The following is a 25,337-nucleotide window of genomic DNA, read 5'->3' on the forward strand; positions in this document are numbered from 1 at the left end:
ATACAATGACCATTACTTTGCCTATTTTGTAAACTAGCACACAACTAGAATATCGCCAGTGCCCAACGCATGTGTCAGCTCTCGTTTCGGCCTCCGCTCCGTCTTCTGGGGTGCGGAATGTCTCAGGGACGGGAAAAACAATCAGGGGTGCCAGGGGGTGAGGGGGAGCCCTGAGGAAGTTCAGGGGAGTAAGCACACTCTGTACGGTAAGTACGTGGGTGGATACGTGTCATTACACACTTGTCCAAAACTATAAAGTGCACGACACCAAGTGAACCCTGATGTAAACTAGGACTTCGGGTGATGATCACGTGTCAATGCGGTCCATCCGCTGTAACAAATGTATCACTGGGGGCGGGGGGGAGGGTGGAGATGCTGACAATGGGGAAGCTTATGCATGTGTGGGGGCAGGGGGCATGTGGGAACTCTGTGCTTTCCTCTCAGTCTTGCTGCTCTTAAAAAATTATCTAAGGGATTTGCTGTTGGCAGACTACCCCTGCCCCTCCCCGCGCGCCACACCCGGCCTTGGAACAAACGGGAAGCCGAGTCACCGGCGCAGCTCGAACTCTCGGGTGCCAGCCAGTCCGTGAGGTGTGGGAACCCCCCGTCACAACTCCCCAGCCGAGGGCGGAGGCGGGGGCAGGTGTGTCGGGGCACTGACACGTGGCACGGCTGTGACCCCTGGACGGGGCGCCTCGGACCTGCCGGCCTCCGGCCTCCGCAGAGAGCCTGGGCAGCGCAGGGAGGGAGTGCCTGGCTTTCCTTTGCGTTTGTTGACGTTTGAAAAAAGAATTTAGGCCAAGATTCCTCTTGCTCTGCTCATTTTAAATGGTTTTCCGTAGAAAATCCTCTCTGGTTCTCCCATTCCCATGTGTAAAGGGACACTTTCCACCGGCAGCAGCGCGTACCCGAGACCGCGATTTTTAACCTTTTCCAGCTCATGGCGCACATAAACTAATTGCTTAGCTTCTGCAGCACACCCTCTAAAATATATTTTTTCTGGTCTGACAATAATTAGGTATAATTTTAATTGCGTTATCAAAATAATAATAATACTAATAATAATAGTAATTACCTACCCTTTTTGCTCCAAAGGGACTTGTTAAAAAGTCAGGTGCCTATACTCTTATGGAAGGATGTCTGGTGCCAAGAATTAACCAATCAGCTGCAACCTTATTGTGCCACGTGACCAATGAGATGCAACTCTATTATACGACCTGTGTATTTGTGGTTCAGGACAGGGCATTCACACCAGGTGGCTGTTGTCGTTTTTTATTTTGACGATCTAATTGGGCAATCTAAGAGAAAAGAGGTCAGTGCCCCTGACTACACAGTCAGGTGTTGCATGTTTTAAAAATTCTCGTGGCGCACGGGGTGAAACTTGCTGGCCTCGGAGAATGAGAACCGACTGTCGTGTTTGGACAAGACCGGCTGAAGCTGAGACGGCGCCATCAACGTTTGGACCTGATGGAAGACACCCCGTGACCAATGAGCAGCAGGACTTGTTTGAACCAACTTTGCCCAGATCTGCGGACTGGTTCTGTCCTAATTTCAGCCTTGATTAGCATAATTACCTACCTGTCTCATTAGCATAATTACCCTGAGCAACCCTCCCCCACTGTCACTTTAAAAGCCTTTCCCCCTCAGGCAACTACTCAGAGAATTTCTTCATGGGGATCCGTGCCTTTGTCTGGCAAAGCAACGGCCCCGCTAGGGGGCTTCTGCGCTCTGGAGGTCTCTGTCATTCCCTGTTGCCGTGGCCTGGGTTGTGTGCACTTGGTATCCCGACTGCATCCCCGTCTCCCGTCCCAGTTTCCTCTTGTCGGGATCCCTCACAAAGTGGATTTCCAAAAATGGCTCTTCTTGGCGCGCACACACACACAGCAATCGAACAAAAAGCAAAGCCCCAACCATTTGAAAACGATCCATTTCATAGATGAAGAAACTGAGGCTGGAAATGTTGGGACGGCAGCGTTTCCGCTACCGAGGCCTGGACTGAAGGGCCGGTGGAGAGGAGTCACCCATCGGGCAGCAGGTGGGACGCACGGTGGACGGCTGGCTGCCACGGACGTGCGTCCTGGTGGAGTTCACCTGCCCACCTGCTGTCGGGAGCCCCTTCCCAAGTGGCTGCTGCCTGGCTGGGGGAGCAGCTGAGACTGCAGTTGCGAGCCCCCGTTGCCTCCCAGGAAAACGTGGGAACCCGGCTCTTCAGGAAAGCACCCGAATGACTCCAAAGGTGCCAGTCACACTGGACTTGGATAGGGTCTGATGGGACCCCGCACGCACCTGCACCCGCTACCCCACACCGCACCCACCCCCAGCCCCGCCTCGTCGCCACCAGCACACACTTCCTTCTGCTGGGCTCTGCCTCTCTCTGGCGGAAGGGGAGGACCCGCCTCAACCTGCCTCAACCTGCCGTGCTGCGCAGCCCCTTCATGCTTGTGCTCTCCTGCGCCCCCTTGGGGTGACACAGCTTCGACTGTGGGCAGTGGTGTCCAGAGGCCCTCGGAGATGGTCGGAAGAGGGTGGTTCTAAACCTTGGGTCCTCTCCAAGATACTCAAGGGACAGGACACACTGCCAGAGGTGCTGGTGGTTTGCTGGAGTGTCTTGGGGAACCAGAATCCCAGGGAGAAGCTGGGGGTGTAGGGAAAAGCCTCCCAGGATGCGATCATGACTGTGCTCCCTTCACCCCACCTCTTACTCCCTGCTCCCACCACAGAACCGGGTGGGGGGGATGGGTGTGAGCAAGGACCTGGGGACTCTGGAAGACTTCAAGGCTGGGAAGGACGTCAGAGCCCATCCAGACCAGTGTTCACCCCAGACCTAGCCACATGCCACTTTAAATTTTTTGAAACAGAAACGTTTCAGTACAGAAGGCAGGCCTTTTTTTCCTGAACCATCTGAGAATCAGTGGTTCGGGAAACCTGAGGCGGTCTCTGTCTAGACCCAGGATCTGCCAGCACCTTGACCTTGAACTTCCCGGAGCCTGCAGAACTATGACAAACACAGTTTCTGCTGTTCATAAGCCACCCAGACTACGATATCTGTTCTAGCAGCCCAAACCGACCAAGACGAGGAATTAAACAAATTAGCAAAATGTCTGGCACTAAGTGGACAAGCCAGGCAGAAAGATTTAGAAAGTTCTAAGATGACTTATTTCTTCATTATGAAGACACCTGTCCAGGTCTTCATAATTTCTGAGTGACTGCTGCAATAAAGGTCAAATTGTGTGTTTTTTTGTTTAAAGATTTTATTTATTTATTTTTATAGAGGGAAGGGAGAGAGAGAGAGAGAGAGAGAGAGAGAGAGAAACATCAATGTGCGGTTGCTGGGGGGTCATGGCCTGCAACCCAGGCATGTGCCCTGACTGGGAATTGAACCTGCGACTCTTTGGTTCGCAGCCCGCGCTCAATCCACTGAGCTATGCCAGCCAGGGCTAAAGGTAAAATTGTTTTAAAGAAAAACAGGACAAAGTAGTGTCCTATGGAAATGAAAGTTTGTAGTGATGATGGATTTGTCTTTTCAATCAGTGGGCCACTACTGATGCTTGAGGCTGTTCATGGTCCTAAGCCTCTCCTGCTACCTGCTCACACCCCCCGCGCCCCCCCCCCGCCCCGCCTAGTTTTCGATGAGCCCCTGGAGGGACGCTGATGATAACAGGGTTGAGTGTCTTGGGGTTTAAACCTCTGAAACTGGTTGACGAGGCGCCAACAGCAGCCAGAGTGGGAGCCCTCCAGTGTGCCAGCCGGTGGAATCACAGTGACAATGTACCTTACTGTACGAGCGGAGAAGAAAGTCGGTTTGCAGGAAAGTGGAAGGCTCAAAGGACATTGCAACTAAGGTACGGGGGAAGGCATTGTATTTGTAAGATAGGTAATTCTCTAGAGAATTATTCAAGAGCAGGAATAGGAAGAATTTCACACACTGGCAGCTGAGCAGAATGGGGGAACCTTTCGTTCTGAGATCACTGAAACTTAATAGAATCACTTATCACTGGAATCTAATGAACAAAATAAACTAACGAGAAAAATGGAACTGAGACATGGAAACAGGGCAGGGACTGATGGCTGTGGGAGGGGAGGAGGGAGGGGTGGAGCGGGGGAAGGAGGGGGAAGGGGTGAGTCAAGGAACACGTATGAGCGACTCATGCACGTGGGCAACCGAGAGGGGATGGGCCGTGGGGGTGGGGGTGGGCTGGCTCGGGGGAAGGAAGGGAAAAAACTGGGACAACTGTAATGAAGTCAACAATAAAGTAATAAAGTAGAATAAAGAAAATAGACTCAAACTGTTCCAATTAAAGTGGGTAGCGGAACTGACGTGTTCAGCACCAGGCTTTGGAGATTAATGCCTCTGTGGCTGATCTCTAAGTATCAGCAATCAGGCTCCAGTACTCACAGAAGACGGTTCGTGTGGTTAAACTGTGTCTCATCCAAAACACAAAACATAATGGGGTGTTTAACAGCAATGCACACATTACTCCAATTTAATATATAACACTGATCCCGACAATGGTGTTGGATTTTTTTAAAGAAAATCCAATATCATTATCTTTTAGAGATTGCATACTGGAATATTATATATACAGTTGGAATGATAGGATGTTTCAAAATTGCTTCAAAGTCACCTGAGGAACGGAGGGAGGTGGACAGACATATACAGGATGTAAAGACCGGCCAGGGGTAGGCAGACCATTGTTTATGCTGGGTGATGACCACGTTACAAGAGTTTTCTTTAGTTTTATTTGAAATTTTCCATAATACAAACTTTTTTAAAAAAAAGATAAAGGGATTTGTGGTGATTTTGATGGTTGTCATTTCCAGAGGGTTGAATTAAATTCATCCCTCTCAGGGGGGCATGTTCTATAGACCCCTGGGAAAGGTCAGTCACCGAACCCGGGCCCAGACTCAGGGGCCCTCGGCCTGCATCGTCCCATCGGCTCCCGGGACACGGCTCCTCCACGGCTCCGGTGTCCGTGGGCCCAGGCTGCTCTCACCTGAGCCCGGTGTGTCCCCGACTCACCTGAAGGGGCGAGGCCAATTTGGGAGAAGCGGACAAGGTAAGAAGAAATACATCCACTCCTTTAATAGATGGTCCAAAGAGAGCTTATGCCAAAGGTTTTATGTTTTCATCTGAAGCAAGTATGCACATTAGCAGAAGCTTTGGTGAAAGGTTGGTGGGAGGCTTCTGAACTCCCTTATTTTCCTCCTCTTCAGAAAAAAAAATGCTCAAAATCAGATGCATTTCCAGAAGAAAACTTTGTCAAACTATTGATACTTTTAACATTTAATTTGGGTGATTAATTTGAAAACTTAGTATAATAAATGATTTCATGCTGGCTTTATGTTTAAATGGCAAAGGAGATTGAATTTGTCTTCCAGGCAAATACACACATCAGTGTCCACACGAGACCTTCCTTTCCTGTTTTCTGATGGAGTTTTGTTTTCATCTGTTGTAGTTTGAGCTTAGAGTAGACTTTTCTGGAGTGGAAGTTGTGAAAGGGAAAACTGAAAAATTAGACAGCGGCTGGATTGCTGTCTAATTACATGTTACACTTCATCTGCATGTAAAGGATCTCCAGCCACCCACACGCACGGGTGCCCAGCCCCCCTGGAAACGTGCTTTCTCTGCAGAAGCCGGCTCGACCTCCCCCGTGTCCCTGCTGTACTTGGTGAGCTGGCAGTGAAGAGACGACAGGCAGCCCCGGTCCCCCGTGCAGGCAGCCTGGGGAGCAGCATCAGGCCAGAGCAGAGGTCCCGCCGGCAGCATCCAGAGAAATATTTATATGCGAAGCTGGAATTAACTGTATTAATTTTTGGACAATATGAATCTCCTTCTCCTCTCCCTGGAAGACAGATACGCTTCCCCACCCCGCTGGCTGTGGGGCTCGGCCTGGGGTCTTGCTCTGGCCAACAAACAGTGGGCAGACGTGACGTGACCAGAAGCTCTGAATGTGCCTGGGTGACCTGGCTTCTCCCTTAGGCTTCTGTGGTCTGTCATGGGGAGAGCATACCCCGGGGAACTGTCCACCGAGGAGAAGGCAAAGACACGCAGAGCAAATCTGAGCCCCACTGCAACCTGGTGGCCAGAGCCCGAGGCAGAGCTGTGAGCAGAAAGATATGAAAGCTCTTGTTGCAAGTCATGGACCCTGGTGGCGCTTTATTATGCAGCGTGATTGCACCACGGGCTGACTAACACAGAAATCCCCTAGAGACACAAGCAAAAAGTGAGAGCAGATGCCTTTTCAAAGGAGGCTGTGTAAAAAGCAGTGACTCAATCTACTTTAGGATTATGGACTTCCTTGAGAATCCACAGATGTCTCGACCAGGCTCTTCTCCAAGCGATCGTGCATCCCCTCTGCGCCCCTCCCCCCCAGGTTTCCAGGTGAGTCTCTCTGGTGGGCAGAATCGAAAGCGTGTCTGGAACACTGGCTGCCCAGGAATACGGGACATGCAGCTTCTTCGCTTCCCAGCCTCAGAAACCCGGGAGGACGTCGTGATGGGCCTTGAGTGAGGTGTTCTACCCTTTCTGACATCCCAGCTCGAGGAGGGGGAGTTTAGGGAAGCAACGAGAAGGTAAAGCCAGGGAGAATTAGGAGGACCTGGTGCCATAAAAAATCCTGATGAGAGTGTGAAGAAGCCAATGGTTAATCGCTTGAATGATGGGGAGCAACCATGGAAAAATGTGAAGAATCTATTGAATCAGTCAATAATCATTTCCCAAGAGACCAGGACGCGGGCTGCCTCATCGGCATGGTGACGAGATGAGAAGGGAGAGACCACGAGTGCTGAAACGGCCGCCCGTCCAGGAACTTGGCTGAGAAGGGGAGGAGCTCGTGGTCACCGTCCACACGTTCTTGGGTAACCGTGACTCATTCCTCACCCAGGGCCTGGGAAACTCGGTTTGCCACGGACCAGCCAGAAAGCGTCTCAGTCTCTCTCCTGTCATTTTTCCCCCTTGCCTTCTTCTTACTCCCTGGACCAAGGAGCCTTCTTCCTGGTTCTCCCAAGTCTTCTGGTGAGTCGTCAGAAATGACTCTCAGATTCCCTTTCCATGCACTGGTCATCGGGCTGCCGCAGCCCACAGCTGTGGGGACGTGCCCTGAATCTGCAGCCACGGTATGTCTGTGCTCTGCCTCCCCCTGGCCCCACAGAGCCTGTATCTCACTGCCTCTCAGCAAGGGCTGTGTCTCTCGCTCACCTCCTTTCCCTCCGATTCACCCTGATTCCCACATAGTGTTCGCAGATCTCTGGCTTCCCCGTTTCCAATGTTAAACCATCCTTGGCTTATGGCATTGGTAGAGGCTGCTAGTAATCTCCCAAGGTCCACCTTCCCTTCCTCCTTTTAGTCAAACAGGCTCCTCTGAGCCAAAGAAGAGACTCATTGCTCAGCTTCTTAAGCAACTAGATATGACCAGACAATTACATCTGAACAGGGGACACTCACGGTCCCTTCCTTCTGGGTGGAGAAAGGCGGTGGTTGCAGCATCTCAGGAGCCATAATTTTCATGCCAGAGCCGCCCTGGATGCCCAGGCCACGCCCCTCTAGACTGTTGAATTGCATACACTTAAGCTTTGGGTACAACACAGTGTCATTAGGCTGTACATGAAATAGTACAAAGGCCGCAGGATGGGTGTCGGGCTGGTTTCACTGCGACCACTGCGTCTCTCAGGTCGGAACCCCAGAAAGAATTTGTTCTCTGCCTCTTATCAGTCTCTGCTGACTAGAGCGGGTGAAGACTTTTCTCGTTTTGGCTTCACACAGGTTTTGGACAATTTGGGGCAAGAATGCACAGCCCCCGGTGGAGTTCCCCCCGAAGCTTCGCCCCCTTGCAGACGACATACACTTTCTCTACCATCACCCGGCACTTCTGGAATCAGCCTGCACCGAGTCCATGCTCCCACTGCACACATAGCGACGCTGCTACCTACCCTTCCCAGGCCCCAGTGGTACAATGTGGATACTAATTATACTTGCCTCCAAAAGTTGCTATGACAATAGTTTTAAGCAATTATATTTGAATTATCTTACTTTTGCAAACTTTAGGACAAAATACAACCATGTGAATCCATGCGTGGGTCCCTCCTGGATCTTGAAAAAGTCTGCATCACACCCCGGCTGGTGTAGCTCAGTGGACTGAATGCGGGCTGTGAAGCAAAGGGTCGCCAGTTTGATTCCCAGTCAGGGCACGTGCCTGGGTTGAGAGCCAGATCTCCAGCGGGGGCCATGTGAGAGGCAACCTCACACTGACGTTTCTCTCCCTCTCCCCCTCTCTTCCCCTCTCTTTAAAAGTAAATAAATAAAATCTTTTTTAAAAAGCCTGCATCACTAGCTCCACAGCAATCCCCCACTGCCTACCTCACAGGGCCATGAGGGCGCCGTGAGAGTCCAGGGCCAAATGCACATAAGGCACCTCTGTAGTTATTGCACCAGGGAGACGCCTCCAGACTGGCACGGGCTCAGGGCTCGCCCAGCAGAGCACGGCGGGGTTTCAGCCCTCGCTCTGCCCCTGACTGGCAAAAACTCAATTCTGCTGAAACATCTGTGCAGGGGGTGGACTCCTCAAGGTGCTGGGCCGCCAGAGTGGACGTGAGTGGAATTAAACTGAAGTCCCTTCTCTGGCTAAATTGTGTGTCAGCACACAGGGGCATATGCCTGAGAGTAGGGCATTTTTTTAAGAGTCTTCACACAAAGACTCCCTGCCCAGCCCCCCACCCACATTTTGTTAATGTGCACAGAGGTCCCTAAGCATGGTGGGTGGCCCAGCACATGACACTAGCACAGGTGGCGGCCGTGATACCTGGCCCACAGTAAGCACTTTGCACATATAACTACTGCTCTGTTGCACCCACCCCTCCCAGTCATTTTTCCTACCGGTGTAACCTCTTCCTTACTTGCTCAGTCTTGTCTAACTGAAGGTCACTTAAAAAGTTAATTTGTGCCCTGGCTGGTGTGGCTCAGTGGATTGAGCCCCGCAAACCATAGGGTCACTGGTTTGATTCCCAGTCAGGGCACGTGCCTGGGTTGCAGGCCAGGTCCCCAGCAGGGGGCTCGAGAGAGGCAACCACACATTGATGTTTCTCTCCCTCCCTTCCTCTCTTTAAAAAATAAATAAAATATTTTTAAGTTAATTTGCATATTTTCAAGAAAGCAATTGGAAACCTAAGTTGCTCTGTGGACTGCTTTACCACCGTGTCCCTGTGTTTTCTGGGGTGGGGGGATCCACACAAGACAGCATCTTCTAGGATTTTGCCGCATTCCTTGGCTCTGTGCATTAGCACACCAGTGGATAGGAATTTGGGGTTGCACCACCCAGAGAAAGCCCAGATTCTAGGCAGATTCAAGCCAGGGAGCTGTTCCTAGCCAGTATCAGAGCCTGGATGTGTGTGTGGGGGCGGCGGGGGAGAGTGGCAGCTGATGAGGGTGGGGGGCGCGGGGAGGGGGAGGATATGGTCAAACAAAAATGCCCTGTGATAGCCCGCTTACTTTTGGCGCCGAGGTAGGAAGGCTCGAAGCCAATTCCCGAAGGAGCCTGTTGTCTACAAAGCAGCCGCTAGAGGGCTCTTCAGGGTTACTCTCGGCAGCTTGTCCAGCTGGGAGCTGCCAGGGTCAGGGAGAGGCTTGGGACCTTTACAAGCCCCGCTGAGGGACCGAGTGCAGCTCTACCGTCCAGGCCGGGATGCTGAATCGAGCTCCGTCGTCTCGGTGAGGACAGGAGGACAGATGGCAGGACGGCAGAGGACCTCATTTCTGCTGCGCGAGCCACTCTCAGGCAAAGGGGCTTCCGAGCAGCTCAGTTTCTCCAGTAAAATAAACATGCATTTGGTGTTTTGCTAATTCATGTTGATGTAAGAAACATTCCAACCTGTAGAGAATGTTTAGGAGTTTATCTGAACCAAACGGATGACAATTGCCAGGAAGCAACAGGCTGAGAAAACGCTCCGGAGAATGGCAGTTTTTAAAAACGTTTTTTGTTAAATGTATGGGGGTGGCATTGGTTAATACAATCATATAGGTTTCAAGTGTGGAATTCTGTGGTTCACCATCTGTGTATCGCCGTGTGTGTTTGCCGGGCAAAGTCAAATCGTCTCCCATCACATGGCATTTGCCCTTTCACCCTTTACTACCCTCTGCCCTTTTCTCTGTAGCCATCGCCGCTGTGTCTGTGAGTGCTTGTTTGTCTGTCTTGTGTGTTTATCTGTTGCTTTCAGTGTTATGGCCCACATATGAAGTCATACGGTTCTCGACGTTTTCCTTCTGGCTTACTTCACTTAGCATGGAACTCTCAAGGTCCGTCCACGTTGTCACAAATGGCAGCATTTCGTCTCTTCTCACAGCCGAGTAGCGCTCCATGGTTGTATGAGGGCCACGCCTTCTCTCTCCAGTCCTCTGTCAAAGGACACTCCAGTGTCCGTGTCTCGGCCAGTGTGATGAATGCTGCAGTGAACATGGGGGGGGGCATATATTCTTACAAATAAATGTTTTCAAATTTGGGGCATAGATGCCCCAAGAGGGGTTGCTGGGTCATAGGGTAACTCTCTTGTTAATTTTGTGAGGAACTGCCATACTGGTTTCCCGTCTGCCGTCCCACCAGCAGTGAGTGAGGGTTCCTCTTCCTCCACAACCTTGCTATTACCTGTCGTCTTCATGACAGCCATTCTCGCAGGTGTGCTGTGGTAGCTCACTGCAGTTTTGACTTGCACGTCCCTACGAGTGAGTGAGGTTGAGCATCTTTTCATATGTCTGTCGACCACTTGTGTGTTTCTTGGCAGAAGGTTCTGTTCAGGTCCTCTGCCCACTTTTGAATTGCTTCATTTGTTTTTTTGTGCTTGAGTTGTGTGACTTCTTTACATATTTTGGATGTTAACCTTCTTGGAGGGGCTGTTTGCAAATATCTTCTCCCATTCGATTTGTTGCCTTTTTGTTGTGTTGACAGTTTCTTTTCCTGTGCGTAAAATGCTTTTTAGTTTGATACGCTCCCATTCACTTATTTTTGCTTTTACTTCCCTTGCCTTTGAGGTCAAATTCAAAAAACCCTCTCTAGGACCAAAGTCCTAACCTATGTTTTTGTCTATGTAATTTCTTGTTCCAGGTTTTATGTCCATTCTGAGTTAATTTTTGTGTATGGTGATAAACAGCCACGCAGTTTCATACTTTTGCGTGTGGCTTTTCAATGTCCCCAGCAGCATGTACGGAAAGGCTTTCTTGGTTGACAGTCATTTGTCCGTGTACAGGTGGCTTTATTCCTGAGCTCTCAATTCTGTTCCACTGGCCTGCGTGTCTGCTTCTCTGCCAACCCCACGCCCTGCTTACTGCCACTCTGTAGTATTGTGAGAGTCAGAGTGCGGCGCCTCCGGCTTTGTTCTCTTTACTCGGGATTGCTGTGGCTGCTGGGGCCTCTTGTGGTTCTGAACAAATCTGATGATTTTTGTTCTACCCATTTAAAGATGCCATTGAGATTTTGACGGGGAGCACATTAAATCTGTATATTGCTTTGGGTGGTAGGGCAATTTTAACTGTGTTTATTCTTCCAGTCTGTGAACATGGAATGTCCGTCCATTGCATTGTGTCTTTTTCAATCTCTTTTAATGATGCTTTGTAGTGTCCAGTGTCTAGGTCCTTTGCATCCTGTGTTTATTCCTAGGTACTTTACTCACTTTGCTGCGATTGCAAAAGGGATTTTTTTTAATTTTCTTTTTCTGAAAGTTCTTAGTCTGCAGGAATGCAGTGGACTCTCGTACATGGATTTTGTACCCTGTGACGTTCCTTATTTGTTTGTTGTTCCTAAGAGTTTTCTGCCAGCGCCTTTAGGGTTTTCTATATAAGGAATCATGTCATCTGCAGAAAGTGACCATTTTACTTCCTCATTACCAACTTGGGTGACTTTTATTTCCTTCTCTTTCCTGATTGCTCTGGCAAGGACTTCTGGAATGAACTGTGTTGAGTTGCAGCGGCCTTGTCTTGTCCCTGACCCAAGAGGAAAAGCTCTCAGCTGTCACCACCGAGTACATTAGCCCAGGGCTGGTCATATCTGGTCTTCATTATGTTGAGGTACTTTCCTTCCACGCCCACTCTATTGAGTGTTTTAATCATCAGTGGATGTTGTATCTTGTCAAATGCTTTTTCTGCATCTATTGGTATGATCTTATAGCTTTCATTCTTTACTTTGTCACCGTGGTGTATCTCATTGATCGATTGGCGTATGTTGAACCGTCCTTGCGTCCTGGAATGAACCTCTCTCAATGGTGATGTGAGTGGACATAAGGACACATACCTGAAACCCACTGCTGGAAGAGTAGGGAGGCAGGAGAGAGCAAAGCAGAGACATCTCTGGGACTGGATAAAAAGTGAAATGGAGAGGCCCACCTTTTTTTCCATTGGTGCGCACAGGGCAGTTACTGATGAACACTTACGCACCCAGAGGAGGTGCTCGGGGTGCAGGACAGCAGTGAGGGCTCTGTGGTTTCTGCCCCAGCACTGAGGGGTCTGGAAAAGAAGGCGATCCTGACATTTCAAAAGCGTGTTATCTTAGATGCAAACCACAATGGACAGGCTCACCTATGGTAAAGAGTGACTTTGTCAAGGAAGCTACAGGCCCAGGACGTGACCGCCCACCCTGACCAGCTGTCCAAACGGAGTTTTTATGTTCGAACCACCCCCTGTGGTTCACGTTCGGTCTCTGAGTTTGTAGGGCCCGCCACGCCGGCCTCCCCCACAGCCCGTCGGGTTTGGCGTGTGGCCGCTTTTTCATCCACACCAGCATAGAGTCTGACTAATTTACACTCTCGTCAACAGCACTTGAGAATTAACTGTGCAGCCACGCCCTCATTAACACTGGACATGATCCATCTTGTCAACTTTACTGACACGATGGATTAAAAATACCTATCTATGGGGCAAGTGTTTTTCATGAGCTCCTGCGCTTTGTCCGTTCCTGTCCTGTCAGTACTCTTCGCCCAATATGGGTATTAATAAGCGATACATATTTTAATCCATACAGTCGCCCTGTATAAAGGAAACAGGGTTTCCGTGCAGTCCTTTCCTCCTGGCCCACCCAAGCACCCTGGCCCGGCCCGCGTTCGCTCCCACGAGCACTGCGGCCGTCTTCTCCCGAGGACGCGCCCGCTGCGTGCACTGCTCTCCTCTCTCGTGTTGGGGCTGAGCCTGTGCATGCGTTCGTGCCACCTGCCGCAGGTGAAAACCTCCCGGACAGGCGGACCTGCTGTGCGTATTCGTTCTGTTCGGCAAAGCGTGTCCCTTTCGGTGTGAGGCGATGGACAAAGACGGGTGTCAGACTTGGCTTCCCCTCCCAGAGGAATAAGTCTAACGCAGGGTTTGACCGCGGCGTGGGCCACAGGGGACACGTGGAGCATCTGTGCTGTGAGAAAGAGTAAGCACTAACGCAGAGAGTGGCCTGGTGCTGCTTTTAAAAAAATCCTTACTAGTATAACTTCATATTCATAGTCTGTAACAACTTATAAAAGAATTTTAAGTGTCAGCTCTGGTTTCAGATGATCTGAGGAATTTGCTGCTCAGATGATACATATTTCTTTGAAAAGTATAAAGTGAGCAACTTCTTCAAAATTATAAAAATGACTTATAACCCTACCATTTAGAGATAACCACAAAAAAACATATTTTTATTCCCTTATGAGTACACACATACAGGAATATAGTATTTTTCCAAAATTAGAAACATAAGATTCTGTGTCTTGCTTTTCCACTTATCATTGGCATTTTCCTGTCATTAAATTCTCTTTGAAACCTGATTTTCAATGGTTGAATGACAGGCCATTGTCAAGGTTATCATAATTTATCAACAAACTTCCTTCTTTCCCCGAACAATGTCCTCATGCCTCCAAGCTATTTGTGTCTTCTCTGTGGGCACACGGGATGCTTCCGTTTCCCAGCCTCCCTTGCAGTTCGGTTAGGATCGGGCTACTGAGTTCCAGACAATGCAGTGTGGGTGACGGTGACTGGCCCTGGCCTTGCAACCCACCCATGTCACCCTCCTGCCATCTCTCCTGCCGCTGCAGCCACTCAGAAACCACGTGTGGCAGACGGCGTGGCTGGAGCATGGAAGCAGCCTCCACCCTCAGTGTCAGCCTCTGGCAAGAGCATCCGGTCGGCATCGGACTAAGGCCTGAGTGCAGACCAGACCCCCGTGTGCTCCTGCTCACAGCCCCGTGACGCCTTGAGAAATAAGCACAGGTAAGACCTGCAAGCTGTTTCCAACTTTCCGTTCTTGTAAGGGAATGCCACCACGCGGGGTCTTGCCAGTTATGTTATGCTAAAATAAGTAAGACATATCAGATTGGTTTTGCCCCCTATTTTAAATAAGCAGATAGCTGTTTTCTCTTTTATATGTTGGTATGATTTTATAGTTCTCTGCAGAGATCTATTTTTTTTTAAATGTGTGAGAGACCAGTGGAGGTGTCTGGAGGATGACCCGAAAGGCTGAGCTCGTCGGGGGAAGGACTGCCCGGCACAACGGCTCACTCTTCCCCTGGGAGGGTCTGTGTCCCCACCCAGCCCGTGGGTCAGGGGCTCTAGTTCCCCTAGCTCCCAGAAGCCAACCTCTAGAATTCGCCCGGTGCCCGGAGCCCACAGTCCCAGCCTGCTGCCGCAGAGCTGGCATCTGGACTCACCCGTCTGGAGCCCCAGGCCTGTCTGTTACACTAGAGGAATCTTGTTTGTGGACAAGCTTGGCCCATACACACACTTCAGATCAGATCAGTGTCTCATGTTCTTCACCATGGGGGTGGGGAGGTACTTTACATGTTCTACCCACTGATACCTATATTCATGTGGATGAAAATTCAAGAAGTACAAAAGGAGAGTTAGAACTCTCCCTTAGGCCCCTCGGTCACCTAGTTCTCTTTCCCAAAGGCAACTGATTTTGTTCCTTCTATGTCCTTAGAGAGATTATCACTGATTACAAATTGCGCATAACAACCAAAAAAAAAAAAACCCAAAACAAATGATGTTCTTTTTGAATCAAGTAATGCATTCTTTGATTTTTTAAATGACTATTCTTTAAAAACGAAAAACACACGATAAAAACTAATCTGCAGTCTAAAGTAAAAAGGGTGAGACCTCCTTGCACACCAGCCACACTTTCAGACACTCGCCTCAAGAACAGCCGCAGCTGGCTCACAACCCGACTGCAGGCCTGCTGATGTATGTATCTCATAAACATATAAAACAAATAGATGCACGATCATACCAAGTACACACTTCTGGTTCTTACTTCTGTCACTTAATTATATATCTTGGACATATTTCCATAACAGCAAATCATCTTCCTTCTTTCGATTTCTATGAATCATAAAAAGCTTTCGATCTTCCATTAGAAGGTCTTTAGGTTGTTACTAGTTTGTTGTTCTTACAACATTCTTTTCTATCATCTCTCCATTGCTCCCACAATGGTTTTTTCATGAGCATGTCTGTGCTTATTATAACTTTGCATATACGAGTGTTTGCAAGCCTAAATTTTTAGTCAAGTAAAAATTCTTTTTTTTTTCTAATAATGGAGAGGGGAGGATAATTTTCAAAAGAAATGATCTATTAGTGACCTTTTAAAAAACATTTACACCTTCATCGTCAATAAACTCTAGGAGGACAAGTTCTTACAATTATTTTTGCTACAAACTCTGATAACATTGATTCGATGATACGTCTCTCCCACTGAGGTGTTTCATCGTACTCTAGTTTAGCTGGTTATTTCATGTGGAGTTTGAATAGACGTTCATCCCTGGCTTGCTCCCCATCAAGTGCCTCAGGAGTGTGGAAATTACCTGCACATTAGCCCAGCGTGACGAAGCATCTTCTGACCGTATTCGGTAATGGACAAAATAATTGCTGCTGTGTTAGAACCGGAGGAAAGAGGTTCCAGTTAAGAAACTAAGGCTGAAGATGAAAGTGAATGCCTTTAGGACGTTTTCAGTTTAATCTAGATAAAATTAATTTAAGCACAAATGGAGTCAGAAAGGCAAAAATGCAGCTTACTGTAACTCCTTCAAATAAAATTTGGTTTTGGCATTGGAACAAAGTTCAGGGGAAATTCAAAGGCAAGTAAACAGTAAAAATTAAGGGTGCCTATTGTAATTCATAGAGCAGACACCAAGAATCCTGCAAAGAGGAGTAACAAAAAAGGCTAATTGAAATTGAATTCTAAAGTGTGTGTGTATATATATATGTGTGTGTGTGTAAAAGAAGGCAGAAAAGGAGAAATAGAAGAACAAAACAAGAAGACACAAAACAGAAAACAAAGAGTAAAATGGGAGGCTAAACGCAACCATATCAACAGTGGCCTTGAACGCAACTGTGCCAGACACTTCCTATCACACTAAGATGCAGAGATTTGCAGAGTAAACTTTTTAGGGTCCCAACTGCATGCTGTCTGTGAGTGATGCTGTTTAAATATAAATGCAAGAGGGACTGAGGGAAAAGGAAAAAGGACTCGTGGGCATGGACAGCGGTGTGGTGATTGCGGGTGGAGGGGAGTGTAAGGGGGATGAGTGGTAATGGAAAAAATACAATAAAAAATAAAAAATAAACCAGTGAAAATACAACTATGCATATTTTAGATCAAACTTAGCAAATGGTTTTCAGAAGTCCTCAAAGTTCCCATCTAATTCCTCCCCAACGTGCTTCCCCCCTCACTGTATTAATGTTCTGTTTTTTAGCATTAACTGCTGCATTCATATTTGTTCACTCCCATAACCATCGGCCAAGAGAATCGAAGCAACTATCTAAACAAACACATATTCAACATTCTCCCTAAAGCCCAGGGGAGAAAAAAAATCCAAAAATGTTCTCCTCATTGTCTGGTTTCTGATCATTTCTGGAACCAGGTGTGAACACAATTATATCTAGGAGAGGAAGAAATGCATAAAATCAATCCATCAGTTAGTCTTCAAGCAATATGTACTTCAAGCAAGAAAGTCCTTTAGAACTCTTAACAATAATGCCATGCCTAATCTAGATTTACTTTACAGATACTGGAAGGGGAGCAGTTCATAATGAAGTAATAACAGGAAATTCCTGATATCATTAAATGTGAAAGTTCCATGCAACTGCTGGCTCCCTCCACCCTTTTGGGGGAGAGGGGATATTTGGAAGTGATAGATGTCTCTTAACCAATCAAGCTTTATGATACATTTTAGACTCAAAAGTTTTCAGAAGGCCTGTTTAGTTTTTCACCATGCAAAACAATATGTTAGTTTCATTAGGTTTTCTCAGAAATAATGCCAGTCTCACCAACAGTTAGAACCACAGCAGCATGCTTTAAGGCCTAAAAGGGAATCTGTAAAATATCAATGTGATACTGTGCGCCCCCTCAGATTCTTATCCCTGAGGGTGATTGTAAATCCTCATTCACTACTTCCTTAATGAAGCCACATTCTTCAGAAAACTCCCAGTTTCTTCATACTCTGTCAGTTTGGTTACCAAATACTGCCAAACATGTGATTATAGATATTTGTAGTAGATGAACAAATAGGATCATAATTAATAGCTGATTTCATATGTCTATATCTGTACTTATACCTACACCCATATCTATATCAATATAATGTTATATCCACCATTACCGTTACAGTTTGAGAACCATTTTTCCCTGAGAAGTCGGACAGGGTTAGGGGTGTATTCCACTGCAGCCTCCCCTGTAAATTACGGTTGTGCACTTGAGACTTTCCCGTGGCAGATGCAGGGTGATGGAGGATGGATCAGGGATCATTCCCAGGTTTTTTGATTAGGTGTCTAAATTAAAGATTGGGCCATTCATATAATGTAGGAGAATCAGAGGGGGGAAATGATGAGTTTGCACTTGGCCCTACTGACTCTGATATACAAAGTGGGTCTGGGGTTCAAATGAAATAATTGCAATGGAAAGGAAGATTCCAGGGTCGTCAGTGCACAAGTGATCATGAAATCAGGACCAGGCACGTGGTCATTCGGAGACAGTACTCAGAGAAGAACATCAAGGATGGAGCCCTGGGACACACCAGCACCCAAGGGACCCGTAGAGAACAAGAAACCCAAGAAGGTGACAGAGAAGAGAGTCAGGGAAACGGGGGAACACGGGGAGAGCTGTGCCACTGAAATCAAAACCAAGAGGGAACATTGGGGTACTTCAGTCCTTAGCTTAATAAGAGATTAGCATTTTTTTTCAACTTTTTCTTTTTTTAAAAGAGGGAGAGAAACACACATCAATGTGTGTTTACCTCTTGAGCATCCCCTACCGGGGACCTGGTCCCCAACCCAGGCATGTGCCCTGACTGGGAATCGAACCAGTGACCCCTTTGGTTCGCAGGCCAGCACTCAATCCACTGAGCTATACCAGCCAGGGCTCATCTTTTTCATTTCAGCTGTTTTCAGGCTAACTGTTCAAAGTGACCTTTAGAATATGTATGAATGCACACCTTGCTAGAGAGGCTGTTACAAATTACCACAAACGGAGTGGCTTAAAAATGACAGGAATTGGATTTCTCACAGTTCTCGAGTCCTACCGCCTGACATCAAGCTGAAGCAGGCAGGTGAGATCCTTCCTAAGGGCTGGGGGCGGGGGTGCTGCGTACCTTTCCCCTAACCCCTGCAGATGGCCAGCCGTCCTGGGCGTTCCTGGCGTGAGGCAGAGCGATGCCAGTCTCTGCCGCGGTGGTCGCATGAGCGTCTTGCCGGCATTCTTCCCTGGCGTCTGTGTCCACACCGCCCTTCTCCTAGGAGGACAGCAGTCCTCGGACTCATCCAGTGCGACCTCTCTTGACTTGATTAAATCTGCAGAACCGATCTCCTCACGTAGGCTCGCAGGCTGAGGTCCCGGGTGGACATGAATTTTTGGAGGGCACTCTTCAATCCTAAGGGTCTGATCACAGATTTACAAGTACGACAGCAACTAGACTCTGCGAAAAGGGGTAAACGGCGATGAGAATGGTGCATACGGCCATTGAATTTGATGTGGGCACCTGCTGCAAGAGGTCGGTGAGAGGACAGGACTCCCCCTTGACCCCAGGCCCGGACCTAGGCAATCAGAGGCCCCTCACCCCTTCCCCTTTCCTTAGGAGACGCCCACCAAGGACACTGTCTGGAGAGGGACTGTGTTCCTGAGACCGACAGGATGAGGTACTTCCCTGAGCCCAGTGGGCTCCATATAAACTCTCTAGCTTCTGGCGGGAGGGTGCGGAAATGCACCCACCCCTGGCCGCCAGACAGCTCTCACCTGTGAGTTCCCCCGCTTACTAAAGCTGCACTTACCTGTCTGCAGTGGCCTGCCCCAGGGGCCGGAGGCCAGTTCTCCTTTCCCTGGGGGAACTCCTGAGGCTTCCCACCACGGGCACTGCATTTATTTATTTTGCACCTTAGTTTCCTTCAGTGGTAACAGGAGACCAAAGTAAGTTAAGATTCACTTTGTAGAAACTGTTCACACAGTGTTTTTCTTTGGCATCTCACCTGCTCTCGGAGACACCCCTCTGAGCTCCATCAAGAAGAAAGCCACTTTTTTTTTTTCCCTCAGTGAAAGACAGAGTCAGAAAGCCTTTCTGGCCGTGGGGACCGGGCGTGCCAGTGTCCACAGCCATGCAGCTGGCGAAACTAATGGACCCTTTCAGACTCTTGAAGTAATGGGAGGTGTGGCCAAGGAGCACCCATTTATTTAGACAAAGGTACTTTTTCTTCATTATCATCAAATATTTACCACGCACGATAGTCTTCGTGGCACCACCAGGTATTACTAAGTGTGTGTTCAGGCATCAAAACAAGTCTTGGCCTGCGATGACCTTAGGGAGGAACGGAACGTCTCGTCAAACATAAAAGTAACATTCGGAGTAGTTCTGACATTCATTGGAGCCAGCCACTCAATCCGAGACGCCTTCCCGATGCAAGACTGATTCGCAGGCCGTCCTGCTCCATCACTCTTGCAGACCCCCGGCCTGCCCACCACTGTCCCTGCCATTGTGATACTTTCCAGGGTCCCCGAGCCCCACGCAGAACAGGCTCAGCCAAACAGGAGCAGGGCCACGACCCCGGAGACCCCCCGCGCCCACGCTGCCCAACGCTGCTGAGGACGCGTTGGTGTTCAGAGGTCCACACCGGCTGCACAGCCGACGTGGCTCTCGACAGTCCGTCATACGACCATAAAGAGAGGGCAGATCTGTGTCCGAAAGGTGCTGGATTTGAAACGTGTATCTCAGAGGTCGCTGGCACTCGTTGGAGGAAAAGCGGGCCACGAAGCGGCACCCACAACTCCGTGAAACGCAGGCTGGCAGGGAGTTTCTGGATGCGACCCGGACCGGGAGCCTAGAAGTCCGTCCCCACACTGTCGCTTCTCTGAACACCACTCGAAGCCCACGGGGCCTGCCCAGGTGGGGATAGCAGGTGGCCCCGCGGTCTCCCCCGACCCTCGCAGGCCTGTCGCCGCCCCCTGCGCCCCGCGCCCCGCGCGGGCTCAAGGGTTGCAGTCCCCCCCTTTCCTCTCCTGGCCTCTCCCGCTTCCTTCTCCACCGGCCCCCGCCCGGCCCACCAGTGCGAGGCCCCACCTCGTCCTCCCGCGGGGACCCGACCCCTTCCCCCGGGAATCAGGAGGCCAATTCCTGCGGGTCCCAGAGGTGCCAAGAGTGCGCGGCTAGACGGGAAATTGCAAAAGTCTTCGGCCCTCCGCCCTCCCCCGCGGCTTTCCCGTAACTCCCGCCCCTCGGCCCCCGTCCCGCGGCTGATTCATAGCCCGGGCGCCCGGCAGCCTCCCGGGTGTCCGCACCCGCCGCCCGAAACCCGCCCAGCGGAGGACGCGTCCGGCTCCCGGAGCCCCGGCCCGCGGGGTGAGTACCGGCCCCGCCGCCCTCGGTGGCTCTCCCGACCGCGGACCGGACGCGGCCAGGGGGCGACCCGCACAGCCTCGCCGCACCTGCCCCGCGTTCGCTTTGATCTGCGGGGAGGCGGGGATCGGAGGGTCCGCGCCGCTGGCTTGCCCACGGGGCGCGTGGCACAGAAGGACTGACTTTTTCCAGAGCGCACGCCACCCGGCCTCCAGGCGTCCTGCCCTGCGTTTCCGTTCCCCGTCCCACTCCCGCTCCCTCCAGCGGTCGGAACGTTTCCAAACTTCCCTTGATCCACTTACGCCTCCCACCCGACCCACCGCCGGGCTCGTCGCCGTCCCCAGACGTCCCCCCACCCACCAGCGACTCCCGGGGACAGCCGCTCTGCTCCGAGTCCCGATGCCGCCGCCCTGGGTCTCCGTGTGCACCTGGCGGTGGGAGGCGCTCGGCGCAGGTGGAGCGCGCGCTTCCCGGGGAAGTTGGCGTCTGGGACGCGCGCCGCCTCGTCCCCTTTTCAGCCGCGAGCGAGGGGGCAGCACCGAGTCGGCGGGTTGGGCGGCAGGAGCCTCGCGTTTGTAAGCGCCCTTTCCCCCGTTTTCTAGGCCATCCTGCGGCGGAGGGGTTCAGTGACTCGTCCAGGGCCGCACAGCTGGCTGCGGCGGCCCTGGAATCAATGAGTCCAGGGTTTTTCTTTTGCTCCTGACTCAGAGATTCACTTCCTGAGAGTCCTTCATGCACCCGCCCCTCCGCCCGTCCTGCCTGCAGGGAGAAAGGCACGGGGCCACGGAGAAAGGCTGGTGGACAAGCGACAGGCTTGAAGACCCTCTGTGGGCAGGCTTAGTCTCCAGCTCAAGCAGGGGTAAAGGTAGGGGGCGACATAAGCACAGGACAGGAAGGAACTGAATGCGCTGTCCTTAAGGCGCCACAGGGAAAGAAGCTTTGGGTCTTGCTCCCAAGCCTAAAACTGACTTTGGGACTTGGGTCAAGTTATGCATCGCCTTAGCCCCAGTTTCCTCGTCTGCAAAATGGTAGTGGTTCATACTTACTGCAGGCCGGCGACGATGGGAAGTGTTTTGCATATGCTTACTCACCCAGTCTTCACCTGCGAGGTAGGTGCTAGTTTTGTCGCGCTCACTGTGTCCACGAGGAAGTGGACAGAGCTGAAGTCACTTGTGTGGGCTCGCGCAGCCAGCAGGTGGCGGGTCCAGGTCTGACTCTGGAGCTTGCCTGTCACCACTGTGCTGTGCCTCGGACTGAGGACCGTTTGGAACGGCCCTGGGGTTGGTGTCTCATTGCCCTTCCGCTTTGTCTCTCTCCTGGATTGCGTTTCAATGGGCCGAGACACCCTTGAGCCTGAAGGGTTTCAAATGGTCCTCATAGCCAGGGGCTCACAAATGTAGCAGTGCCTCCGAATCATTTCTGGAACTTTCAGCGCACTGGACTCCAACCTCGGCTGCCCATTCAGAACCCCCAGGGCGCGCTCCGTTGGTGTCTCCCCTGGCAGCTAGCCAGCATCCGGCGCTGTCAGAAGGCAACCGCAGGGAGCCCAGTTGCGTCATTGCTGCACAGAGCTGTGCTCGCCTTCCTGTGACTTTCGTCTGGGTCCCAGTCCTGCCTCCCGTGGTCCCAGCAAAGGGGTCTCAGAACACTTTTACACGCCAGGTCTCCTCTCTTTAATCCAAAAGAGCAGGATCACCTACCGGGATGCACGGAGGTGTTCCAGAGTCTGTGATGCTCTTAGGACCCTCCTGTCTTGAAAAGGAACCAAAGCAGGAAAACGATGCATTATGGTTTTGAAAAGGGGCTGAGCAGCCGTGGGACCTGACTAGAAGGAGTGAGCTTTCCTTGCAGGAACCGGGCTGGGGCATAGCCGGGGCGGAGGGAAGGAAATCTCCTTGAGTGTATGTAGTCTGGCTCCTTTAGCAGACCGGGGGCCCTGACCCTCCTTCCTGGTGGGAAACGGTGGGGGGGGGGAGGTCCTCCCTGACTGCAAAAAGAAATAGGTGAAATGGGAAACATAAACAAATAGAACCTTGCGAGAAACACCATGCCCTTAAGCAGTGGCTTAAGCTGGAGTTCCTTTCCCGCGGCGGTGTCCTCGGCCTCACAGCTTCCTTCCTCACAGCTCTCACTTGAGTTCTGCCTGTGGTCAGCATTTGCTCACTCCCAGGCCTCTGTTTTATTTTCATATTTTTAAAATTGTACAAGTCATAACTGCCCACACTCTCAAGCAAAGAAAAGCACGTGGGATGAGTTGAGTGAGGGCCATCGCCTTTCCTAGCAAGCAGGAGAGGGACGGCTAAGTTCAGTGAAACCATTCCGAGACTTTTTTCTTTTCCACGCATTTGCATAATAGGTATAGATGCATGCATTTAAATATATGTAAATGCGATCCTGCTATACAGTGTGCAGCTTACGTTGTCATTTTTCCCAAGCCTTAGAGATTTTCCTCGTCTGTAAGGACCTCTTTGTGGTGCTGGCTACATTTCATTCTAAAACAGAAATGCACTGGACCCATCCTTTCCCTTATTCATGGACACGTGGGTCATTTACAGTTATCCTGCATCAGCGACAGTACCTCAGGGAAGACTGTGCATTCACCTTCCAGCCTGAGTATTTCTGAAGACGAGACTCCTGAGATATTCTTGCATCAAAGGGTCTTTTTGCTTTTCAACTTAATAGATACAACCCTTCCACCTGCACCACTGCCCCCAGAGCAGGTCCTAATTCACACTTGGTGCACAAGAATCTGTCTTCCTGGTCCTTCCTGATATCAGCTGTTATTTTTTTTCAATGTAGCATTTCAAAAATGGTTCATTAGTGAAACCCAAGGAGGCATTCCTATTGCTGTGCAGCCATCACCACCATCCTTTCCCAGAATTCTTTTCACCTTGCAAAACTGAGTCTCTGTGCCCATCAAACAGTGACTCCCCATCCCCTCCCTCTGGCGTCCCCCCCCCACCCTCACACAGTCACCATTCTATTTCCTGCCTCTGTGAACCTGGCTACTCCTAGGTACCTCATGTACGTATCAGTCTTCTCTGCGACTGGTTTGTTTCACTTAGCAAAATGTCCTGAAGGCTCATCCACGTATCAGAATTTTCCTCTTTGTGTGTAGTATGCTACATTTTGCTCACCTATTCATAATACGTTTATGTTCAACTATCTTTTGCTGCACAGAAATTTTAAATGTGTGTGTTGTCCACTCTGCAATCTCATGATTTCTGTGCTTTCTTTGTTTAGTTTAGAAAGGTCTTTTTTTTTTTTACTTGAATATCATTTAAAAATTACCTTGTCTCCTAATACAGAATTTTGTTTTTTACATTTGGTTCATTAAAATATCATACTTTTGTCTAAGGTGAAAAACAAGGATTAACATTTTTTCTAGAGTTAACCTGAGAGCGATTTATTTAATCATCCACCTTTTTTCCCACTCACTTGAAATCCTGTTTTTATAGTAAAATAAATTTCTACTTATACAAGGGCCTGTTTTAGAACTTTATTCTGTTTCACTGAGCTTTTTTGTCTCTTTTTATGCCAGTACCTCCCTATGTTAAATGCTATAGCTTTATAGTATTTTTGTATCTATTAGCATGTATTTGTACTTTCACAAAATTCTAGGAATGATCCTTGTACTATTTCCCTTTTGTGCCAATTTTATAAATAGCTTGCCAAGTCTAATAAAATCCTGTTGAAACTTTTCCGAAGATTTCCTTGAGTGTATGATTGTAAATAATCTTTTTATCCCCAGCGCACATTCCAGTGTGAGCTGCAAGCACGCAGGAAGTGGTGTGCCATGGAGACAGGCGCTGCCCTTGGGGGAGGGGCTTTCCTGGTTTCAAGTTCCGCGTTAACTTTGCCAACCTCTGCCAAATTTCCTTTTAACCTTTGTTAGCCTTCATTTCCTCGCCTGTGTCTGGAGGTAATAATAGAATCTCCTTAGCCATGCTGTTGTGAGAATACATGCATGTAAATCACGCAGCAAAGTGCCTGACAGAGAGTTAGCGTCCAATCTGTGCCAGCTGCGGTGATTACCATAGAAGGAAGGAGCACGTACTTTTCATGATATCGTAGGTCTATAGTATCCTAGGAGACAAACTATGTCATAAATACTGAGTATAGGTAGCAGTGTTTCTCGAATTTCAGTGTGCGTGTGGATCACCTTGGGGAGCTTGTTTAAATGCAGATGTTTATCCTGCAGGCCTACGTACGATGTGACCTGATGTTTCCCATTTCTCATGGGCTCCTGGGAGATGTCAGTGCCGTTGGTCTGTTGTCCACTCTTTGAGTTCATAGTCTTTCACGGATATTTGAAATTATTCTGGTAGTCACAGAATAATCCCCTATGAGGGTAAATGTGATCGACAGCCATTGAAATTGCTTTCTTTTAATATTATATGCTAAAGAGTTATGATTGTGTTCTTTCTTCCTCCCTTTTCTTTTCTTTCTTTTCTTTTTTTTTTTTTAAAGGAAAGAGGGTTAGTGAGAGCACTGAATGTAACTCCAAGTTCTGATCTTAGATCTGA

The 25,337-nt window shown here is 49.5% G+C and overlaps 1 protein-coding gene across 2 annotated transcripts in view; it reads left to right on the forward strand.

Annotated features, from left to right (window-relative positions):
- The first annotated feature begins 20,721 nt into the window (after window positions 1-20,721).
- Window positions 20,722-25,337, forward strand: part of OSMR (oncostatin M receptor) — a 45,033-nt gene continuing 40,417 nt past the window's right edge. For both annotated transcript variants that reach the window (XM_045848079.1, XM_045848080.1), the window contains exon 1: window positions 20,722-20,814. The gene's annotated coding sequence lies outside the window, so the exon portion shown is untranslated. The remainder of the gene's footprint in view (window positions 20,815-25,337) is intronic.

This window comes from Phyllostomus hastatus, unplaced genomic scaffold (genome assembly GCF_019186645.2).
Source record: "Phyllostomus hastatus isolate PE091 unplaced genomic scaffold, TTU_PhHast_1.1 phas_contig_58, whole genome shotgun sequence".
Taxonomy (NCBI): domain Eukaryota; kingdom Metazoa; phylum Chordata; class Mammalia; order Chiroptera; family Phyllostomidae; genus Phyllostomus; species Phyllostomus hastatus.